General features: G+C 44.0%; 2 protein-coding genes across 4 annotated transcripts in view; one reads left to right on the top strand and one right to left on the bottom strand.

The window, feature by feature from the left end:
• Nucleotides 1-21,475, bottom strand: part of LOC148145025 (uncharacterized) — a 161,548-nt gene that overhangs the window by 26,317 nt on the left and 113,756 nt on the right. Inside the window, exon 1 of one of the 2 annotated variants that reach the window (XM_087975478.1) lies at nt 8,009-8,330. The exons of the other annotated variant lie outside the window; for it this stretch is intronic. The gene's annotated coding sequence lies outside the window, so the exon portion shown is untranslated. Of the gene's footprint in view, nt 1-8,008; nt 8,331-21,475 lie in introns of those variants that run through there. 2 annotated transcript variants of the gene reach the window in all.
• Nucleotides 1-21,475, top strand: part of LOC148145026 (uncharacterized) — a 60,817-nt gene that overhangs the window by 31,915 nt on the left and 7,427 nt on the right. Inside the window, exon 1 of one of the 2 annotated variants that reach the window (XM_087975521.1) lies at nt 19,456-19,707. The exons of the other annotated variant lie outside the window; for it this stretch is intronic. The gene's annotated coding sequence lies outside the window, so the exon portion shown is untranslated. Of the gene's footprint in view, nt 1-19,455; nt 19,708-21,475 lie in introns of those variants that run through there. 2 annotated transcript variants of the gene reach the window in all.

Raw genomic sequence — 21,475 nt, 5'->3', positions numbered from 1 at the left:
TGGGAAATATTTGCAGTTAACCAAAGCACTTCAAAGTTTACAGTCACGGGTACGTCAAGCTGAAGAATTAGGACCGGGGCATATTGGAGCCTGCTTCCTCGGGCAGAGAGTTCTGCAGATACACTACTCTCTGGGAAAAGCAGCAGCCCTCACTTCCTCCTCCTCATCTCTGTCCTAAACCTACTCCCCCAAAGCTTGAGGCCTAGTCTCAGCCACCAGCAGAAGTGACTGGATAGGGTAGTGCTTCATCCTCTCAGTGCAATGAATTCCCACTTTCCACCAAAATCCCGGATGTACTCACTTAGTTGCTTGCTGTCTCACAAATGAAAGATTTCATTGTAACTTCTTCCGGTCCCAGGAAGGGCAAAGCATCTTTGAAAGCTGCTCTGAAAGCCCTGTCTTCACAACCACACTTCTGCTTTCACCGAAGACAGTTGGAGTCATACACCACACAAACAGATCCTTCAGCCCAACTCGTCTATGCCAACCATATATCCGGAATCAATCTATTCCATTTGCCAGCATGTGGCCCATATTCCTCAAAACCCTTCCTATTCTTGTACCCATCCAGATGCAGAGGGATGTGGGCCAAATGCTAGCAAATGGGACAAGATTAATTTTGGATATCTGGTCGGCATGGACGAGTTGTACCAAATGGGCTGTTCCCGTGCTGTATGACTCTAATCTTCTTCGGTGAAAGCAGAGGTGTGATTGTGAAGGCTGAAGTTTCAGAGCAGCTTTCAGAGATGTTTTGCCCTTAATGGGAGCAGAAGTTACAATGAAATCTTGCATTTATGAGACAGCAACTGAGTGAGTAAGTTAAGTACATCCGGGATTTTGATGGAAGGTGGGAATTTGTTGCACTGTGGGGATGAAGCCCTACCCTATCGAGTCATTTCTGTTACTGGGGAGACCAGGCCTCAAGATGAGGAGAAGCAGATTTAGGACCGAGATGAGGAGGAATTGCTTTTCCCAGAGAGTAGTGAATCTATGGAATTCTCTGACCATGGAAGCAGTAGAGGCATTTTCACTAAGAGAGACCTTGGAGTGCAGATTCATAGCTCCTTGAAAGTGGAGTCACAGGTCGATAGGATAGTGAAGATGGCGTTTGGTATGCTTTCTTTTATTGGTCAGAGTATTGAGTACAGGAGTCGAGAGGTCATGTTGTGACTGTACAGGACATTGGTTAGGCCACTGTTGGAATATTGCGTGCATTTCTGGTCTCCTTCATATCGGAAAGATGTTGTGAAACTTGAAAGGGTTCAGAAAAGATGTACAAGGATGTTGCCAGGGTTGGAGGATCTGAGCTACAGGGAGAGACTGAACAGGCTGGGACTGTTTTCACTGGAGCGTCAGAGGCTGAAGGGTGACCGTATAGAGGTTTATAAAATCATAAGGGGCATGGATAGGATAAATAGACAAAATCTTTTCCCTGGGGTGGGGGAGTCCAGAACTAGAGGGCATAGGTTTAGGGTGAGAAGGGAAAGATATGAAAGAGACCAAAGGGGCAACTTTTTCACACAGAGGCTGGTGTGTGTATGGAATGACCTGCCAGAGGAAGTTGTGGAGACTGGTGCAATTGCAACATTTAAGAGGCATTCGGATGGGTATATGAATAGGAAGGGTTTGGAGAGATATTGTTTGGGTGCTGGCAGGTGGGACAAGATTGGGTTGGGATATCTGGTTGGCATGGGACGGGTTGGACCAAAGGGTCTGTTTCCATGCTGTACATCGCTATGACTCTAAACTCAATACACAGTTGAATGGGTATTTGCAATGATAGGAGAATGAAGGGTAGTTGGGACAATGCAGGGAGGAGGAGCTGAGTTGATGGATAGATCAGCCATGATTTTAATGAATGGTGGAGCAGGCTGGATGGGCCAAATGGCTGACTCCTGCTTCTATTACTATGAAACTATAACCCTGCATTTCCCATGGCTAACCCACCTAACCTACACGTCCCTGGACATTCTGGGCAATTTAGCATGGCCAATCCAAATCAAGGCCAGTCAGCAGTATAGTGATGTGGAAAATGAACATCAGAGTGTGATAGAAAGGGACAAGGGGAGTAAATATACCAGCAATCAAACTGGATTTTAAAGGTCACAAAAATTGAAACTAAAAACAGTGTGTCTGAATGTGTGCTGCATTGTAACAAAAGTGAATGAGTTGACTGCACACATTGAAGAGAATAATTATGATCCGAGACTCCTTACAGAGACATGGCTTCAGGATGGCAAGGATTGGATCCTGAATATCAAGGGGATAGTCAGATGGGAAGCTCGGTAAAGGTAGAGGGTTGACACTGCTTATCAAAGCACTGATCACAGGGTAGTCTGGTGTCACCTCGGATTTCAGGTCCTGATTTCTCTGTCCTCTGTTGATCTCCCTGTTCCCTATTACACCTTCTGGAACAATAAAACATTCAGTCATCATGCCCCAACCCACAATCTCCCAGCCTGTCAACCATCCAGGCACAGAGTTTAGTCATAACAGGGAATTAAACAAGAAAAATGAAACAAAATTAGAAATAAATAGATGCTTATGCTTAATGTTTGTTCATTCAGAAGTAAATCAGAAATAGGGCTCTCCCAGGATTCTCATGGTGCCCTACTTGGGGAATTTTGTCTCCCTTCCATCTAACTATTAGCACCCAGCTATGATTTACAACAATATTTACAACAGAAGTAAGGCACCTGTTCTCAAATAGGCAGAGATATACTGATGTAGATTTTTGTTTCTCTTTCGTGCAAACACACGCACACGTCCATGGGGGTGAATTTGTATGTGCAGGTTCGGGGGGATTGGCTATGCCAAATTATCCATAGTGCCCAGGCACGTGCAGGTGAGGGTGGATTGGCCATGCTGAATTATTTAGTGCCCAGGGATGTGCAGGTTAGACGGGGTAAATGGAGAGCAACAGGTGTAGGGGAATGGGTGTGGGTGGGTTAACCTTCAGAGGGTCGGTATGGAGACTTTAGGCCCAGTGGCCTGCTTCCACACTGAGGGTTCTCTGAAGGGAAGGGGTTTTGCAAACTGTGACTCGCCTCTTGATATGTTGATGTCACAGCAGGGAAGTGGCCCTGTCCGTGAGTGAATCTCACTCTGTCTGGGCAACTCTTCATCCTGGGAGGGAGACAGACATGTGGGGAGGGGAAATCTATTCACTTATAGCAACTGGAGTGAATGCAGGGAGGGAGGAGACTCCACAAACTCAGGTATGTGTCTTAGTTACCCGGGTGAGGAGGGACAGAGGGATCGACGTTGGGAAGGCGGGAGGAGTAGATAGCTTTTCTGTTTTGATGTTTAAAATGCACCCGATTCCCACCAGTAACTGCAACAGGTACAAGTACAGCACATGCAATATTCCTCATTGCAGCTTCAAACCGGTTTTGCATCCTCTGTTCTTCCTCCACCTTGCTCCAGCACATTCAGCTTCTTTCCCTCATTCCCATTTCCCCCCCACCCTGATGTTCCAAGCTGACCCGCAAAAGATCTGTTTGTCCCTCCATTCTTTCCCGGTTGTCTTTTGTGGGTTTTGAAAACTTTCCCAGTCCTCTGAGGATTGGAGTTGGGAGGTTACGTTGTGCACTCTCCAGGACATTTGTTTGGCTAATTTTGGAGTATTGTGTGCAGTTCTGGTCTCTCTGCTAGAGGAAGGATGTTGTGAAACCTGAAAGGATTCAGATAAGATTGACAAGGATGTTGTCAGGGTTTGAGCTGAACAGGGTGGAGCTGTTTTCTGTTGAGTTTTCAAAGGCTGAGGGTGACCCTACAACCGTTTATAAAATCATGAGAGGCATGGATAGGGTAAATAGAAAAGGTCTTTTCCCTGGATGGGTCATAGGTTCAGGGTGAGGGTGAGATTTAAGAGGAACCTAAGAGGCAACTCCTATATTCAGAGGGTGCTGTATGTAAGGAATGAACTGCCAGAGGAAATGGTGATGGCTGGTACAATTACAGCACTTAAAAGGCATCTGGATGGGTATCTGAATAGGAAGGGTTTAGAGGACATAGGCCAAGTGCTGACAAATGGGACTGGATTAATTTAGAATACCTGGCTGGTACTGACGAGTTGGACCAAAGGGTCTGTTTCTGTGCTGTACATCTCTATGATTCTGGCTTTCCACTAACATTTGCCACGTCAATAGGTCCACTTTCTCTCTAATGTCGGTGTTAATGGCTTGACATCTCATTTTGCTCCCACCTTCCTGGGGACGTTAACCATTTCGTGTCTGGTTCTTCCTCAAGAAGCTGCATTCCCGATTCACCCTGAATTATCACATTTTATTTGCTTCCCAAAATCAGACCTGCTCACTCTCAGCGGTATCCCAGTGTTGTGAAAGATATTAACTTTCAGGTGGAATTATCCAAAATGCAGAGAGATGTCAGTCTTGATGTTTTTGCTTTTTCTGCCTCTGTAAAATTTACAATTTCTAACAATACTAGCTCCTCATTCACTGCTCCATCTGATACACGACATTGGAAACTCAGTACAGGAGGCTGCAAAAAATGAGCAGCTTGAAAACAAAAACCTCTTGGAGCTCAAAACTTTCAATGAGAGCCTGAGTCTTGCATTAAGTAAGTTCAGGTAACCTTTATTGTGACCCAACTTTGTTACAGCTTCAGATTCCACCCCCGCACCCCCCTCACCAAAAAGACGTAGAAAAAGTTGCTGTTTTTTTAAATAAGCGCTCACACGGCCACCCCCCTCCGCCTCTCTTCCTCTACTATTGGTCAGCACCGAGTTGTCCCTTTGTAATTGGTTCCTTGCTACAGCCGTAACCGAAAGGAAATACTGCCTCACTCACCAATTTCAACCCATACCTTGTCTCCAAGTAAGTTTCTCTCCACCTGGTGCCTCCGCAGGTGGGAGGAGCAGGTGAAGCCTTTCCAGCACTCGGGGCAGCTGAAGGGCCTTTCCTCTGTGTGGACCCGCTGGTGGGTCAGCAAGTTGGAGGCCTGGGTAAATCTCTTCCCATACTCAGGACAGCTGAAGGGCCTCTGCCCCGTGTGGACCACTGGTGGGTCAGGAGGTGGGAGGCCCGGACAAAGGCCTTCCTGCACTCGGGGCAGCTGAAGGGCCTTTGCCCAGTGTGGAGCCGCTGGTGCCTGAGCAGGTTCGAGGAATTCCTGAAGTCTTCTCAAACTCGGGGCAGTTGGGAAGAGTGTCAATTCAGGGTGAACCTGCAATGCAGCTTCTTGAAGACCCAGACACAAAATGGTTAACGTCCCCGGGAAGCGGGGGAGCAAAGTGAGACATCAAGGTATTAACATAGACACCAGAGAGAAACTGAACGTAAAGATGTGGCAAATGTTTGTGGAAAGCCAGAGTCACAGATATACAGCATAGAAACAGACACTTGGATCAAACTCTTTGGTGCTGACCAGATATCCGAAATTAATCTAGTCCCATTTGCCAGCACTTGGCCCATATCCCTCTGAGCCCTGCTCCGGATGGCGGCCGTCTGGTCCACAGAGCACCTGCGCAGTTTGTAAAACATCTTCCCTTCCGAGAAGCTCCATCGTGTGGAAGCAGGCCACTCGGCCTAGGGAGTCCACACCGACCCTCCAAAGGGTAACCCACCCACACCCATTCCCCAACCGCTCTGCATTTAACCCTTACTAATGCACCTAACCTGCACATCCTATGGCTAATCCACCCTAACCTAGACAGATGCCAGCCAGACATCCTAAATTAACGTAGTTCCATTTGCCAGCATTTGGCCCATATCCCTCTAAACCCTTGCTATTCATATAGGCAGATGCCTTTTATATTGTCATTATGCCAGCCTCCACGACTTCCTCTGGCAGCAGGTTCCATACATCCACCACCCTCTGCGTGAAAAAGTTTCTACTCACTTCCCATTTCACCATTCCGATGTTCTTCTAGTTCTGGACTCCCTGATCCTGGGGAAAAGACCTTGCACTGATCCATGCCCCTTATATATTTTTATAAGGTCACCCCTCAACCTCTGATGCTCCAGGGAAAATATCCCTGGCCTATCAGCCTCTCCCTGAACATCAAAACGTTCCAACTTTGCCAACAAGCCTTATAAAAGTTTTTCCACCCCTTTCAAAGTTTCACAACATCTTTCCTATTGCAGGGAGACCAGAACTGAATGCAGTATTCCAAAAGTGGCCTAACCACATGTCCTGCACAACAGCAACAGGACTTCCCAAATCCTGTACTCAATGCTCTGACCAATAAAGGAAAACATACCAAGGTCTCTTTGTTCTGCAACACTCCCCTTAACTGTGTAAGTCTTGCCTGGATAGCTTGACCAAAATGCAAACCTCACATTTCTCTAAATTAAACTCCACCTGCCACTCTTTGGCCGATCAGCCCATCCGATCAGTTCTGATTTATCGCTTTTTCCTCCCTTATTCCAGAGAAGCTGAAAATCCCCATCCCACACACTCTCCCTTCATTCTCAGTTTGCTGAACCTAATCCCTGCTGTACCTCATCCTGAAGGGTCTGGTTCATGTTGATTAACAGGCCTGCACTCACCAGGGGCGGGGCGGGGCGGGGCGGGGCGGGGGAATCTAATTGAAACATACATAATACTGAACGACATGGATATTTGAAAGATGTTTCAATTGGTAAGAGAGACTAGGACCACAGGACCTTTTAGAATGGAGAAAAGGAAAAACCTCAGCCAGAGAATGGTGAATCTATGGAATTCCTTGATACAGAAGCTGTGGAGGCCAGGTCACTGAGGATATTTAAAACTGAAATAGATAGGTTCTTGAGTATCAAGGGGATCGAGAGGTATTGGGAGAAAGCAGGTGAATGGGGGTGACAAACTGATCAGCCACAATTGAATGGTATGAGCAGACCTGATGTGGTGAATGGCCAAATGTCTGCTCCTGTCTTATAGTCCCTTACTGTCCTGGACATAGTGAGAGAGTTGGGAGGAGTAGGTCAGTTGGTCTTTCGAGCCTGCACCAGCTTTGAACAGATCATAACTAGATATTAATCTACCTACATCTAGGTGGATAGGCTGGGATGTTTTCAGTGGAATACAGGAGGTTGAGATGCAACATTATAGAGAATTATAAAACCATAGATGAGGTAAATGGCAGGTGTTGTTTCAAGATTAGGAGCAAATTTTTAAGGTGCGAGGAGAAAGATTTTAAGATAGATATGAGGAGCACCTTTTTCCTTTGAGAGAGTGGTTTGTGTGTGGAATGAATGTCCAGAGGAAATGGTGGATGCAGGTACAGTAACAACGTTTATAAGATGTTTGGATAAGGACATGAATAGGAAAGGTTCGGAGGGATATGGGCCAAACACAGGCAGGTGGAACGAGTTTAGTTTGTGAACATAGTCAGCACGGACTAGTTGGGCTGAAGGGTCTGTTTCTGTGCTGTCTGACTCTGTAACTGTTCTATACTGGTCTTGAAACCATTTTCTTGCCTTCCCCCAGAAACATCCACCTCTTTGTTGTTCAAAAATCAGAGGAGTTCAGCCTTGAATATATTTAATGACACCCCACCCCCCCCTCCCCCTCCCCCGAACAGCAGGAAGGCATCCCCACTTCTGAACTCAATTCCTCTTGCTAATATAACACTTGCCTTGCTGATTGCTTGCTGCACCTGTCTCACAACAGGCAGTGACTGGTGTAGGAGGACGCTGAGGCCCCTTTGTACATCCACACGGCATTCCCGATGAAGGGCTCGGGCCCGAAACGTCGACTCTCCTGCTGCTTGGAAGCTGCCACACATTTTGACTCTGATCTTCAACACCTGCAGTCCTCACTTTCCCCACATCCCAATATATCACCATTTAAACAATGCACTTCCTTTCTGCTGTTTTTTCCCCCCACAGCAAAGGCTATAACTTCACACTGTGGGACTGTTTTTGCCAATTGAGACACTGATCTGGATCAACATTTCCTGAGTCTGGTCCTCCCTGGATTCACTGTCTTTACATCCAGTTGTTGCGAGTCAACAACCGAAGCCCACAATGAAATAAAGAAATGGAAAAGAGAGTGCCGTACTCACAATGTTAAACAGAGGAAGGAAGTTGTAGTCTGGAGTGAAGCTCAATCTTCTTTCAGAGAGAGAGGTGCAGCAGCTTCAGAAGCTCGTGGGACAACTTCCGCATTCAGACAATAGAGGATGTTCTCATTGGCAGGAGGACTACCATACTTCCGGTCCTCCAGGGCTCCCCATTAGCTTCTAAAGAAGGTCGCGCCCCGTTGCAGCGGACAGCTAGGAGCATGCGCCGTTCTTGCTGACACCGAGGAGCATGCGCTGTACACTCTGTGGCAATGCTGCGATTACTGACAAATTTAAGTGTCCAAATGCCAATAGGAGAAAAAGAAACGGTAGAGCCAATATTTATTTATTTAGGACTCGACATAACCAAACATGCTCCTCACTATTTTTGCTACTCACCTTGCCGACACCCCTCATGATTTTACAAATCTCAATAAGGTCACCCCTCAACCTCCTCCACTCCAGTGAATAAAGTCTCAGCCTCTCCTTATAACTCAAACCCTTCAGTCCTAACAACATCCTGGTACATCTTTACCGAACCTTCTCTAATAGTATTCTTCCTATAACAGGGCGACCAGAACTGTACTCAGTGTTCTAAAAGTGACCTCACCAACATCCTGTATAATTTCAAAATGATGTCCCAACTCCAATATTCAACTGTGTGGGCGGCACGGTGGCACAGTGGTTAGCACTGCTGCCTCACAGCGCCAGAGACCCGGGTTCAATTCCCACCTCAGGCGACTGACTGTGTAGAGATTGCACGTTCTCCCCGTGTCTGCGTTGGTTTCCTCCGGGTGCTCCGGTTTCCTCCCACAGTCCAAAGATGTGCAGGTCAGGTGAATTGGCCATGCTAAATTGCCCGTAGTGTTAGGTAAGGGGTAAATGTAGGGGAATGGGTGGGTTGCACTTCGGCGGGGCGGTGTGGACTTGTTGGGCCGAAGGGCCTATTTCCACATTGTGAGTAATCTAATGAAGGTGTGAACAATGAAGGCAAGTGGGCTCATCAACTCTTAACAACTCTGTCTACCAGTGATGCAACTTTCAAAGAACTATGTACCTGAACCACACCATGTCTCTCTTCTACAACAGCACCCAGGGCTCCGCCAGTAACTGCTACAAGTCCGTCCCCTTTTTATTAAAGCAAAGTGCAATTCCTCACTTTTATCTATACTCTCTCGTGTACACGCTCTCTCTCGGACACAGACACACACCACCCAACACGCACACAGGCTTATACTCCATCACACTCATACATTACCAGTTTTTGTTTTAAAGCTGCTCATTTCTGAGGGAAATACAAGATGGTGGCAACTAGAAGTCTGAGTCGACAGTGCTCCTCCCAAGATTTGGGTAAAGTGGGTCACCCACCCCCACCACACTCACCAAATCATTGATAATAGTTGTTTAATTTAATTAGTTGTTTAATATTAAACTTAAACAATCTAATCTTTAGTTAAAATGACTAAAGGGAAGGGAGCCCGCAGCTCACAACAAGCAGGACCCCCTCCCCCACTCTCTCCAGCTGCAGCAGAGGCGTCCACAGCCGCCCCGGGGGACTTACCTACAGGGGCAAGCCTTGTGGAGATGATCTCCAAGATGGACGCGAAGATTGGCGCGTTTAGCGAGGATTCCCGAAGTCGATGGGACTCACTCTCGGCCACACTGCAAAAGCACGACCAAGACATGAAAGAAATCGAGCGCCGAGTTGGAGGGGCAGAGCTGAAGGTCGTCAAAAAAATATTTGTTTGCAGGGCCTACCCGAACGGGAAGAAGAAGGCCAGCTTACAGTATTCCTGGAGCAGTGGCTGCCACAGCTTTTAAATCTGGAAGCTGGATCAGGCCAGGCAAGGGTGGAAAAGACCCCCAAGCTATGATCTATAAAGGATCCAAGATCATGTTATTCCAGGACTTTTCCCCGGCTCTGGTTCGAAAGAGGAAGGCATTCGACGAGGCGAAGAAGCGTTTAAGGGACTTAAATATTCAGTACTCCTTACGCTCCCCAGCGACGTTACACTTTAACCATGAACAATCCGTATATAACTTTGGATCGCCAGAAAAGGCTAAGGAATTCTTAGACTCTCTTAGATAAACTGTAAGGCATAATGGATGTTGGTTTGCCTTTCACCCCACTTTGTTTTGTATCCCCCCTTTTTTTTCCTCTGACTTTACTTTACTGTTTAATATTATCATGCGGGGTAGGGAGAGGGATTTGATTTTCTCCCCCCTCCCCCCTTGGGGTTGTTTTCTTTTATTATTTTATGTATATATGAGGGGTGTGTGTGTGTGTGTGTATATGTGTATATGTATATATAAAAAAGCTGGGGTATATATTAAAAAAAAAGCTGGGGGGTTTGGTTGGTGTTGGTGGGGAGAGGTGGCTACCTTATTCAAATTTACCTCTGTCTCTAGGAGCGAGGTTGCTTTCCCTTGTTATTTTGTATTATATTTAATTATTATTTGTTGATGTGGTAATTTTATAGTTATATATTTATATATGGTATTAACATTACCAAATATATCCAGGTGTTGGTGTGGGTGGGGTAGGGTGCTCACTGTTAACTCTACCTTTGTATTATATTTGAATTCTCATTTTATTGAGGAGCGTCTGGGTCAAGGGTGGGGCATTGGTTGGGAGAGGATATGATGGACTTTTGGCGAGGAAGTGACACCCTCTGGGAACAAGGGGAAAATCTCCACTTAGATACGTTTTTTTTTAGAAATGGTTTTTTATTGTATTGTTGTGGGCGTATTAGAGAGGCGTTATTTTTGTAAATTTTATATGCTCTACGCTCGGGATGTTCTGGATAGGGTTCCCCCTCCCGAGGGATCTCGGATTGGCCCAGATGATTATGGTTGATCAGTCGGTTAAGTGGTGCACTTGGAATGTCAAGGAGAGTAATTCGCCAGTCAAAAGGAAGAAAATATTATCAAATCTTCAGAAGGAAAGAGTTGATATAGCTCTCCTACAGGAGACACACCTGTCGGATAAAGAACACTTGAAATTACAACAGGGTGGATTTGATCAGGCCTTTTTTTCTTCTTTTAGCTCAAAAAGCAGGGGAGTTGTTATTCTTGTCCGAAAGAATTTCCCTTTCAAAATCCTAAAGCAGATAAAAGACGAAGCTGGACGATATATTTTGATTAAAGCCCTCATAAATGGAGAGGAATATGGGATTTTAAATTTGTACTGCCCTCCGGCACACCCCTTTAAATTTATAACGAAGCCTTTTCAAAATTGATGGCTTTTGGTGCCCGTCATATAATTATAGGGGGAGCCTTTAATTGTATTATGGATCCGGAAATAGATAGGATTCCCAAGAGTACTGGCGGAGTATCTCCCAGATCTAGACAACTGATGGATCCGAACAAAGAATTAGGATTAGTAGATGTATGCAGATGTCTTCATCCACAGGGCAGAGATTTTTCTTTTTACTCCAATCCACATAAATGTCATACCAGAATTGATATGTTTTTCGCCCCCTCGATTTTTAAAAATTCCATATCATCCTGTAAAATAGGTAGTATAGCAATTTCCGATCACGCTGCTGTATATATGGAAACTAAGGCGAGGAACAATGGGACATCCCCTCGGCATTGGCGTATGGACCCCTTCCTAATGAAAGATAGTAAATTTGTAAAGTACTTCTCTCAAGAATTTAAAACTTTTTTAGAAATTAATTCAGGTACAGCTCGCAACCCATCAATGATGTGGGAGACCATCAAAGCTTACACGCGAGGTTTGATCATCTCCTATTCAGCGACCCAGAAGAAATTGAAGGGAGAACAACAGCGTCTGCTTGAAGCTCGCTTAAAAGCAGCTGAAACAGCATACACTGATAGACCTTCTATTATTAAATTGCAAAGGATTTTGGCTCTTAGGACAGCTCTAAACACTACGCTTACTCAAACGGCTAAGAGGGAAATATTATTTGCAAAACAAAGGTTATATGAATATGGCGACAAACCGGGTGGATACTTAGCATTTCTTGCAAAGGAAAAAAAAGGCCCCTCAGACTATTACGTCTATCAAGGAAAGTACGGGTATTTTAACTCATGATCATAAAAAGATTAATGCGATCTTTAGAGAATTTTATTCTGAGTTATATAAATCGCAGGATTATGAAGATAGGATGAGGAGGATGCAGTCATGTTTTAAAAATTTGACCTTTCCAGGCCTAACTCCGGAACAAGTATCGGTCCTAAATGCTCCTCTTACAGTCCAAGAAATACTTGGTGCAATTAGGCAAATTCAGAGTGGTAAGGCACCGGGCCCAGATGGTTTTCAAGCTGAATTCTATAAAGAATTTACAGAAATATTGGCTGGTCCACTTATGGACATGTATAACTATGCATATAATCAGGGCTGTCTCCCGCCTTCGCTGAAAGAGGCAAATATCTCTCTTATCCTTAAAAAAGGAAAGGATCCAGAAGATTGCACATCATATAGACCATTATCCTTGCTAAATGTAGATTTTAAAATCCTTTCTAAAACGTTAGCACTGAGACTAGAAAGGGTACTGCCACATATTACAAAGGAGGATCAGACGGGGGTTTATTAAGGGCCATAGATCATCCAATAATATTAGAAGGGTTTTGAATATGATTCAAGCCTGTCATCAGGGAAAGATACCAGGAGTAGTGGTTTCATTAGACCCGGAAAAGGCATTTGATAGGGTTGAATGGTCATATTTGTTTTACACATTGGAAAGGTTTGGCGTTGGTCAGGTGTTTACCAAATGGGTCTCAACATTGTATAGTGATCCCAAAGCAGTTGTGGTTACCAATGGATTAGGTTCGGATAGCTTCAGTGTGGGTAGGGGCTGCCGTCAGGGATGTCCCCTCGCGCCATTGTTATTTACACTAATAATTGAACCACTAGCAGAAGCGATACGAGCTGATCCTAATATAACGGCCCCAAGGATTGGTACAGGAAAACATAAAATTACCCTTTATGCAGATGATGTTCTTCTATTCCTCAGTAATCCTCTGATGTCCGTACCTCGCCTAATCCAAGTTATTAATACATTTAGCACATTCTCAGGCTACAAAATTAATTTTTCAAAATCGGAGGCTATGCCAATGGGTGGCCTTGCTATGACACCCCACTTAGTGGACGGATCCCTTTTTCCCTTCCCTTGGTCCCTGGAGGGCTTCTTATATTTAGGCATTTTTATTACTCCAGTATTTGGTCAGTTGTATAAGGCTAATTTTGTGCATTTACTGGAAGGGATAAGGCAGGACCTCCAGCGATGGGGAGTCCTTCCAATTTCCTGGTTGGGTAGAATAGCACTAATCAAAATGAATGTCCTGCCCCGTCTCCTATATCCTATGAGAATGCTTCCGGTGATGCTGCCGAGGACGGCTCTATGTAAATTATATGGCTGGCTGGAATCATAGACGGCCCCTCATTAAGCTGAAGAAGCTACAGCTTCCACAGACAAGGGGAGGATTGGACTTCCCAGACTTTAGGAAATATCAGTTAAGTTCTCTATTAAGTTACATAGCTGATTGATTGTGGATCAGACAAGACCCAATCTGGTTGGACATCGAGGCCTCTCAAGTAAAATACCCACTTATTAACCTTTTATTTTCAGACAAGAGGAAAATCGTTACAGATCACTGTAAAAACCCTATAACACTAAACACAATTAAGGCTTGGAATATAATGCGGCAAAATGAGGGCAACTCACATAAAACATCCCCCTATGCACCGATAGTGGGAGCATGGGGATTCCAACCAGGGTTGACAGATGCCACTTTTAAACTCTGGAGATCCAGGGGTATCTCATGTTTAGGGGATCTATTTAAAGATGGGGTCCTGATGTCTTTTGAACAGCTGCGTCAGAAATTTGGATTACCTAATGGAGACCTCTTTCGATACTTTCAAATTCGAGATTATATACAGAAGAAGACTACGTTATTAGATAGTCTTTATAAATCAGATAGAGAATGTAGTGTCCTTCAACCAGTGGGGGTATCTTCCGTCAGTACTATTTATCATTTACTACATGATGAAGTATCGGGAGATATGGATAATCTGCTTAAAACATGGGATCAGGATTTGGGACTAGAAATCTCTATAGAAACATGGAATGATATTTGGGAAAATGCTAGAAGAATTACTATTTGTAACAGAACCCAGGCTATCCAGCTGAAGATACTTCATAGGGCCCATATAGCACCGGTTCGACTGGCAAAATTTAAGGCAGGAGCATCTCCAATGTGTCCTAAATGCAAAATAGAGGTGGGCACTCTTACACATTGCCTATGGACCTGTCATAAGATCCGTAGATATTGGACTAAAGTAGCAAGTACCCTGACAGAAATTTTAGGAACGGAAATTAAAGTGGACCCTGTATCTCTCCTTTTGGGCTTTTCGAACTTTCCCTCCCTGGACATGTACGGGAAGAGACTATTTTCTATTCTTTCTTTCTGTGCAAGGAAAAACTGGGTGGCTGAGGGCCCCCCTGGACGTTCAAATTGACACAGATTAATTATGGAATGTATTCCCCTTGACTTCCTCACAAATATAGTGCAGCGAAAGACCGAATTATTTTATAAAATATGGCAGCCCTTCTTGAGTTACATAAATACAGATATTTCGGCTATCCTAACAAGGGCTTTTATTTAATTGAGATTACAAACCTGGCTGGGCCGGGGCCCCTCGGGAGAGGAATCCCGCACGAATACGGGTTTTATTACATCTGATGTTAACACATTCCGAGCATGTAAGAGACTTAAATATACAATCTGGTTAGTTGTAGGTTAGATTAGTAGACAGTTGAGTTTTGTTTTTTTTCTGTTTCGGGTTTTTTATCTTTTCTTTCTTGTTAAACTTTGGCTATTGTATATCAATGTTTATATCTGAGAGTTTTGTTTATTTTTGTAAACTTGTAAAAATGTTAAATTTCTAATAAAAATATCGATATAAAAAAAGCTGCTCATTTCTTTCAGCCTCCTGCACTAAGTTTAGAACACAGAACAATCCAGCGCAGAACAGGCCCTTCGGCCCTTGATGTTGCGCCATCCTGTGAACTATTCTCAGCTCATTCCCTGACACTATCCCAATATCATCCATGCGCTTATCGAAGGATTGTTTAAATCTCCCTAATGTGGCCGAGTTGACTACCTTAGCAGGTAGGGCATTCCACACCCTTCCCACTCTCTGCATAAAGAACTTGCCTCTGACACCTGTCTTTAATCTATCACCCCTCAATTTGTAGTTATGCCCCTAATACAAGCTGACTTCACCATTCTAGGAAAAATTCTTTCACTGTCTCCCCTATCTAATACTCTGATCATCTTATATGTCTCTATCAATCCCCCCTTAGCCGCCTTCTTTCCAATGAGAACAGATCCAAGTCTCTCAGCCTTTCCTCATAAGACCCTCCCTCCAGACCAGGCAACATCCTGGTAAATCTCTTCTGCACCTTTTCCAATGCTTCCCACATCCTTCCTGAAATATGGGGACCAGAACTATACACAATATTCCAAGTGTGGCTGCACCAGCGTTTTGTATAGTTGCAGCATGATATTGCGGTTCCGGAACTCAATCCCTCTTCGAATGAAACCTAACACACCGTATGCCTTCTTAACAGCACTATCCACCTGAGTGGCAATTTTCAGGGATCTATGCACATGGACTCCAAGATCACTGCCTTCCTGTTATTCTTCCCAAAGTGAATCACCTCACATTTAGCTGCATTGAACTCCATTTGCCACCTCTCAGCCCAATTCTGCAGTTTATCCAAGTCCCCCTGCAACCTATAACATTCTTCCAAACTGTCCACTACTCCACCAACTTTAGTGTCGTCTGCAAATTTACTAATCCATCCACCTATGCCTGTGTCTAAGTCATTTAAAAAATGACAAACCGCAGTAGTCTGAAAACTGATCCTTGTGGTACACCACTAGTAACCGGACTCCAGGCTGAATATTTTCCATAAACCACCACTTGCTGTCTTCTTTCAGAAAGCTAGTTTGTAATCCAAACTGCTAAATCACCCTCAATCCAATGCCTCTGCATTTTCTCCAATAGCATACCATGTGGAATTTTATCAAAGGCTTTACTGAGGTCCATTTACACCACGTCAACTGCCCTACCCTCATCTCCATGCTTGGTCACCTTCTCAAAAAACTCAATGAGGTTTGTGAGACACGATCTGCCCTTGATGAAACAGTGTTGACTATCTGAAATCAAATTGTTGCTTGCTAGATGATTATAAATCCTATCTCTAATATTCCTTTCCAAAAGCTTTCCTTCAACAGACGTAAGGCTCACTGGTCTATAATTACCTGGGTCATCTCTGCTGCCCTTCTTGAACAAGGGCACAACATTTGCAATCCTCCACTCTGGTACTAAATCGGTAGACAATGACAACTCAAATATCAAAGCCAAAGGCTCTGCCCTCTCCTCGCTAGCTTCCCAGAGAATCCTTGGATAAATCCAATCCGCCCTAGGGCACTTGTCTCCTTTCACTCCTTTTCTAGAATAGATAACACCTGTGTGCAACTAACCTCAATCCTTTCGAGTCTCATATCTCGTACCTCATTCTTCTCCTCTACAATATTCTCCTTTTCCTGAGTGATGACCGATGAGAGATATTCATTAACACCTCTCCAATCTCCACAGGGCCCACACTCAACTTCCCACTTCTGTCTTTGACTGACCCTATTCCTACCCTAATCATCCTTTTATTCCTCACATACCTATAGAAAGCTTTAGGGTTCTCCTTTATGTGTTAAAGACTGCTCATGTCCTCTCTTTGCTCTTAACTCTCTCTTTAAACCCTTCCGAGCTGATCTGTAACTCTCCATCGCCTCATCTGAACCATCTTGCCTCATCAACACATGAGCCTCCTTCTTCTTTGTAACAAGAGATGCAATTTCTGTTGTAAACCATGGTTCCCTTACCTTATCACTCCCTGCCTGACAGGGACATACCTATCAAGGGCACACTATATCTGTTCCTTAAACCAGCTCCACACTTCAATTGTTCCCATCCCCTGCATTTTGCTACCCTATTCTATGCATCCTAAGTCTTGACTAATTGCATTATAATTGCCCTTGCCCCATCGATAACTCTTAACCTGTGGCATGTTCCTATCCCTTTAAATTGCTATATGAAACCTAACTGAATTATCGTCACTCTCTCCAAAGTGTTCACCTTCCACTAAATCAAACATCTGGCCTGATTCATTACCAAGCACCAGATCCAGTGTGACCTCCCCTTTTGTCGGCCCTTCGACATACTGTGTCAGAAAGCCCCTCCTTGGTCAAATGAACACTAGGATTATGGTTTGCTTCAGCAAGGTTTCACACTTTAATTTGTAACGGCCGGGAAAAGATTTGTCCAGCAAGACAGATATTAAAAGATTCTGTGTTCCTTGGAGAAACTGCGTGATTAACTTGGAATAAAATATCAATTTTCATATGTTTCTTAAGAGACAGTACAGCCTTAAATACAGAGTAAATCCAATAAAATGTAATAAAATTACATAATGGACAACAGATTAACCCAATGATATTTCCTGGGAAATAATGTTGTTTCACATGCATTATCTCCTCATACCTGTGCTTCAAGGTTAGCTAGGATGGTCGGTAATGTCCTATCTAGCTTAATTAGATCCATACTATGAAGAAGGCATTGTTTGCTTAATCTGTGATTCAGTTAGCTCAGGAATGCAGAAATGCAGCTTTTAGCTATTTTAAACACAGTGTTAATTTGCAGCCTGAAAACATGTTTTATATTACTTTATATTGAGATGCCATTTTGTGTTTAATAAAAGCTCCTGACAACAGCCTAAATCTAGGTATTAGATCCTCATCTGGTGTGGATCTACTCCGTCACTCAAAACAAAACTAGATTTACAATTTAAGGTCATACATGCTATTCTGCTCAATTAATCCAGTTGATTTTTTTTGTTTAAAAATGTGAAAATTTCATGAACAGTTCTTCCAGTTAATCACTGAATATTCAAATTTCTCTTCAAAATTAAAGATCATAACAAAACTGGGTGTCATTGTGGGATTTTGAATCTGGAGGGTGTGCTTGTGAAGCTTGAATGAACAATATTTCAAAGTGAATGTTATCGTGTTCAGTACTAAGACTTTCTGGAGATGAAAAATTTGCCCTTGTGTATTTTGCAACACTTAACCAAGGTCAGTTCCATAGAATATGCAGTCAGGTTGATGTGAGAGTTAAGAGCTGGGGAAAAAACATCAGACATAATGGAGGCAGGAGCACAGCAATTAGAGTTAGAAAGTTAGCCAAAAGTATAAAAACAGGAAGGAAAGTTTTGTCACTTTGTTAACTTTTTAAAGAAAAGCTGTGTTGGTTCTGTAAAAAATGAGTCTGGGGATTCAATAACGGAGGATAAAGAGATGGCAGATGAATTGAAAAGAGCTTGAATCTGTCTTCAGCAGCGAGGATACAAGTAACAGGTTAGAACTAGCTGGAAATCAGGAAATGAAAGGGAAGGAGGAACTGAAGACAATTACAATTACCAGGGAGGTAGTACTGAGTAAACTGTTGGAACTACAAGCTCACAAGTCCCAGGGGTCCAAAGGATTTCATTCTAGACCCTTAAATAAAAATTAGCTAGTGATATTGTTAATGCATTGGTTTTAATTTTCCAAACCTTATTAGTTTCAGGGGAGGTTTCTGTAGATTGGAAAACTCCCTTCTTCAAAAAGGTAGACCGAGAACAGGAAACTGCAGATCATTTACCTTAATATATGTCATAGGGAAAATGTTCAAAGCTATGATTAAAGATGTGATGACAGGGCACTTGTACGGTTTCAAGGTAATCAGGCAGCGTGAATGTGTTTTTGTCAATGGAAATAATGTTGTAATAATGTTTTGAAGAATGTCTCTCCCAACTGCGACTGAGTTGATAAATCTCATGTACCGACAGGGAATGGAATCCGTTAGCACAGTCCCCGCGTTTCCACGACTTCTCTTCGTTCTGGTGTCCTTTTGGCTCCCGGATTCTGATGAACAATTGAAACTGTGATCACACTCAGGAAATGTGTGCAGTTACTCCCTGCTGCGAATACTATAATGTTACTTCAGTCTGTGTAACTGGTTACAGCTCCATCCCATAGACAGCTCACTGGGGCACACTCTCTCTCGACAAGGGCAAAAGACATACAAAAGTGGAGTAACCAGACAAAATGCAGAAGCAATAAAATCTCGAACCACAGGGGAAAAAAATCTGTCAATAACAGCAGCAGCCTCAAAGAGCATACTGCGCATGTTTGCCGGTGTCAGCAATGCAGTGCGCATGCTCGCTGGTGTCAGCAAAAAAATAGTGCGCATGCGAATCGCTATTGGCAAAAGAGGCGCGGGACCTTCTTTTGATTGACCAATAAGAAGCACAGGAGGACCGGAAGGACATTTGTCCTCCTGCCAATGAGAGGCACCCCATTGTCTGAATGCAGAAGTTGGACCATGAGGTTCTGAAGCTACTGCTGCTCGTGTCTGAATGAACATTGAGCTTCATCCCAGACTGCACATTCCTTCCTCTGTCCATTATCTATGAGTACCGCACTCTCTTCTCTTGCCACCTTTTCCATGTATTTTTTTCATTCTGGGATTCAGTTGTTGACTTGCAGCAACTAAAAGGAAAGAGTGAGTCGGGATGCGGACAGACTCTGGAAACGTTGCGCCAGGTCTGTGTCTCAATTGGCAAAATACACAGGTAGGTGGCTGGAAGAACACAGCAAGCCAGGCAGTATCAGGAGGTGGAGAAGTCAACGCTTCAGGTGTAATCCTTCTTCAGTACTGGGGATGGGTTTAGGGGGCGATGCAGATAAAGGGCTGGTTGGTGAAGTGGGGATAGATGTAGGAGAAAGTGAGGTCTGCAGATGCTGGAGATCAGAGCTGAAAATGTGTTGCTGGAAAAGCGCAGCAGGTCAGGCAGCATCCAGGGAACAGGAGAATCGACGCTTCGGGCATACGCCCTTCTTCAGGAGCATCCAGGATTCCTGAAGAAGGGCTTATGCCCGAAGTGTCGATTCTCCTGTTCCCTGGATGCTGCCTGACCTGCTGCGCTTTTCCAGCAACACATTTTCAGCTGGGGATAGATGTAGACAGGTAGAGGGTTCGACCTAGGCAAAAGGGAGGACTGCAGATGCTGGAAACCAGAGTTTAGATCAGAGTGGTGCTGGAAAAGCACAGCAAGTCAGGTAGCATCCGAGAAGCTGGAAAATCGACGTTTCGGGCAAAAGCCCTTCATCAGGAATTTCCCTAGAGCAGGGGAGTCCAAAGCTAGAGGACATATGTTTGAGGTGAGAGGGGAATGATTTAAAAGAGACGTGAAGGATAACTTTTTCACATAGACAGTTTTGCATGCATGGAACGAGCTGCCAGAGGAATTGGTGGAGGCTGGTACAATTATATTTAAAATGCATCTGGCTGGGTACATGGAACCGTGAGGGTCACATGCTGGCAAATGGGACTAGATTAATTTTGGATATCTGGTCATCATGGACAAGTTGGGCCAAAGGGTCTGTTTCCATGCTGTATGGCTCTTAATCGTCTTTGGTGAAAGCAGAAGTGTGGTTGTGAAGACTAGACTTTCAGAGCAGCTTTCGAAGATGTTTTGCCCTTACTGGGAGCAGAAGAATACAATGAAATCTTGCATTTGTGAGATAGCAACTGAGTAAAGGGAGTACATCTGCGATTTTGGTGAAAAATGGGAATTCATTGCACTATGGGGATGAAGCCCTACCCTATCCAGTTATTTCAGCTGGTGGATGAGACTCGGCAGTTCACGCAGGCAGTCAATCCAGTAATATTTTGTAAGTTCCACTTTGGAAATACAACCAGTCTGATTCAAGATTGGGATACAGACAGACTCTGACCTCACACCTTTAATGCATTGTCTAAGCTGAGATGACACCTTTTGTTATAAAACCTTAAGTTATCTCAAGAAAGTGTCTTACAGGAAGTTCTGGGATTTACATATTAATGATACCTGCAACCCATTCTGAAATATGAAAGGCTTAACAATCCAGGTTTGTTCAATATATCATTTCAGTGGCAGGACACCATAATGTTTTTCTATAAATTCTGTGCCTTATGATGTTATTCTCCACAACCATCTGATGAAGGAGCAGCACTCCAAATGCTAGTCCTTCCAAATAAACCTGTTGGACGATAACCTGGGTGTGTGTGATTAATTTTTTTTAAACTTTGTACAGGGTTAGGGTGGATTGACCATGCTAAAGTGCTCACTGTGTCCAGGGAGGTGCAGGTTTGTGTGACTTGGCTGTGCTAAATTACACATAGTGTCCAGGAATGGATTGGTCATGCTAAATTACCTGTAGTGCCCAGGAATGTGCAGGTTAGGGTTAATTGGCCAGGCTAACTTATCCAGAGTGAAGAGGGGCCTTTTGGTTCGCGATTGATCTAAAGAATCAATGGAAAGTGGTCTGTACAAAGCAAGGTTATCCGTTTAATAAGGC

Source organism: Chiloscyllium plagiosum, unplaced genomic scaffold, assembly GCF_037043375.1.
Source record: "Chiloscyllium plagiosum isolate Xiang-an unplaced genomic scaffold, Cpla_swu_hap1 HiC_scaffold_27, whole genome shotgun sequence".
NCBI classification, from domain to species: domain Eukaryota; kingdom Metazoa; phylum Chordata; class Chondrichthyes; order Orectolobiformes; family Hemiscylliidae; genus Chiloscyllium; species Chiloscyllium plagiosum.
Note: the sequence above shows the minus strand (reverse complement) of the source record. Positions and strands in the feature narration are given on the sequence as shown.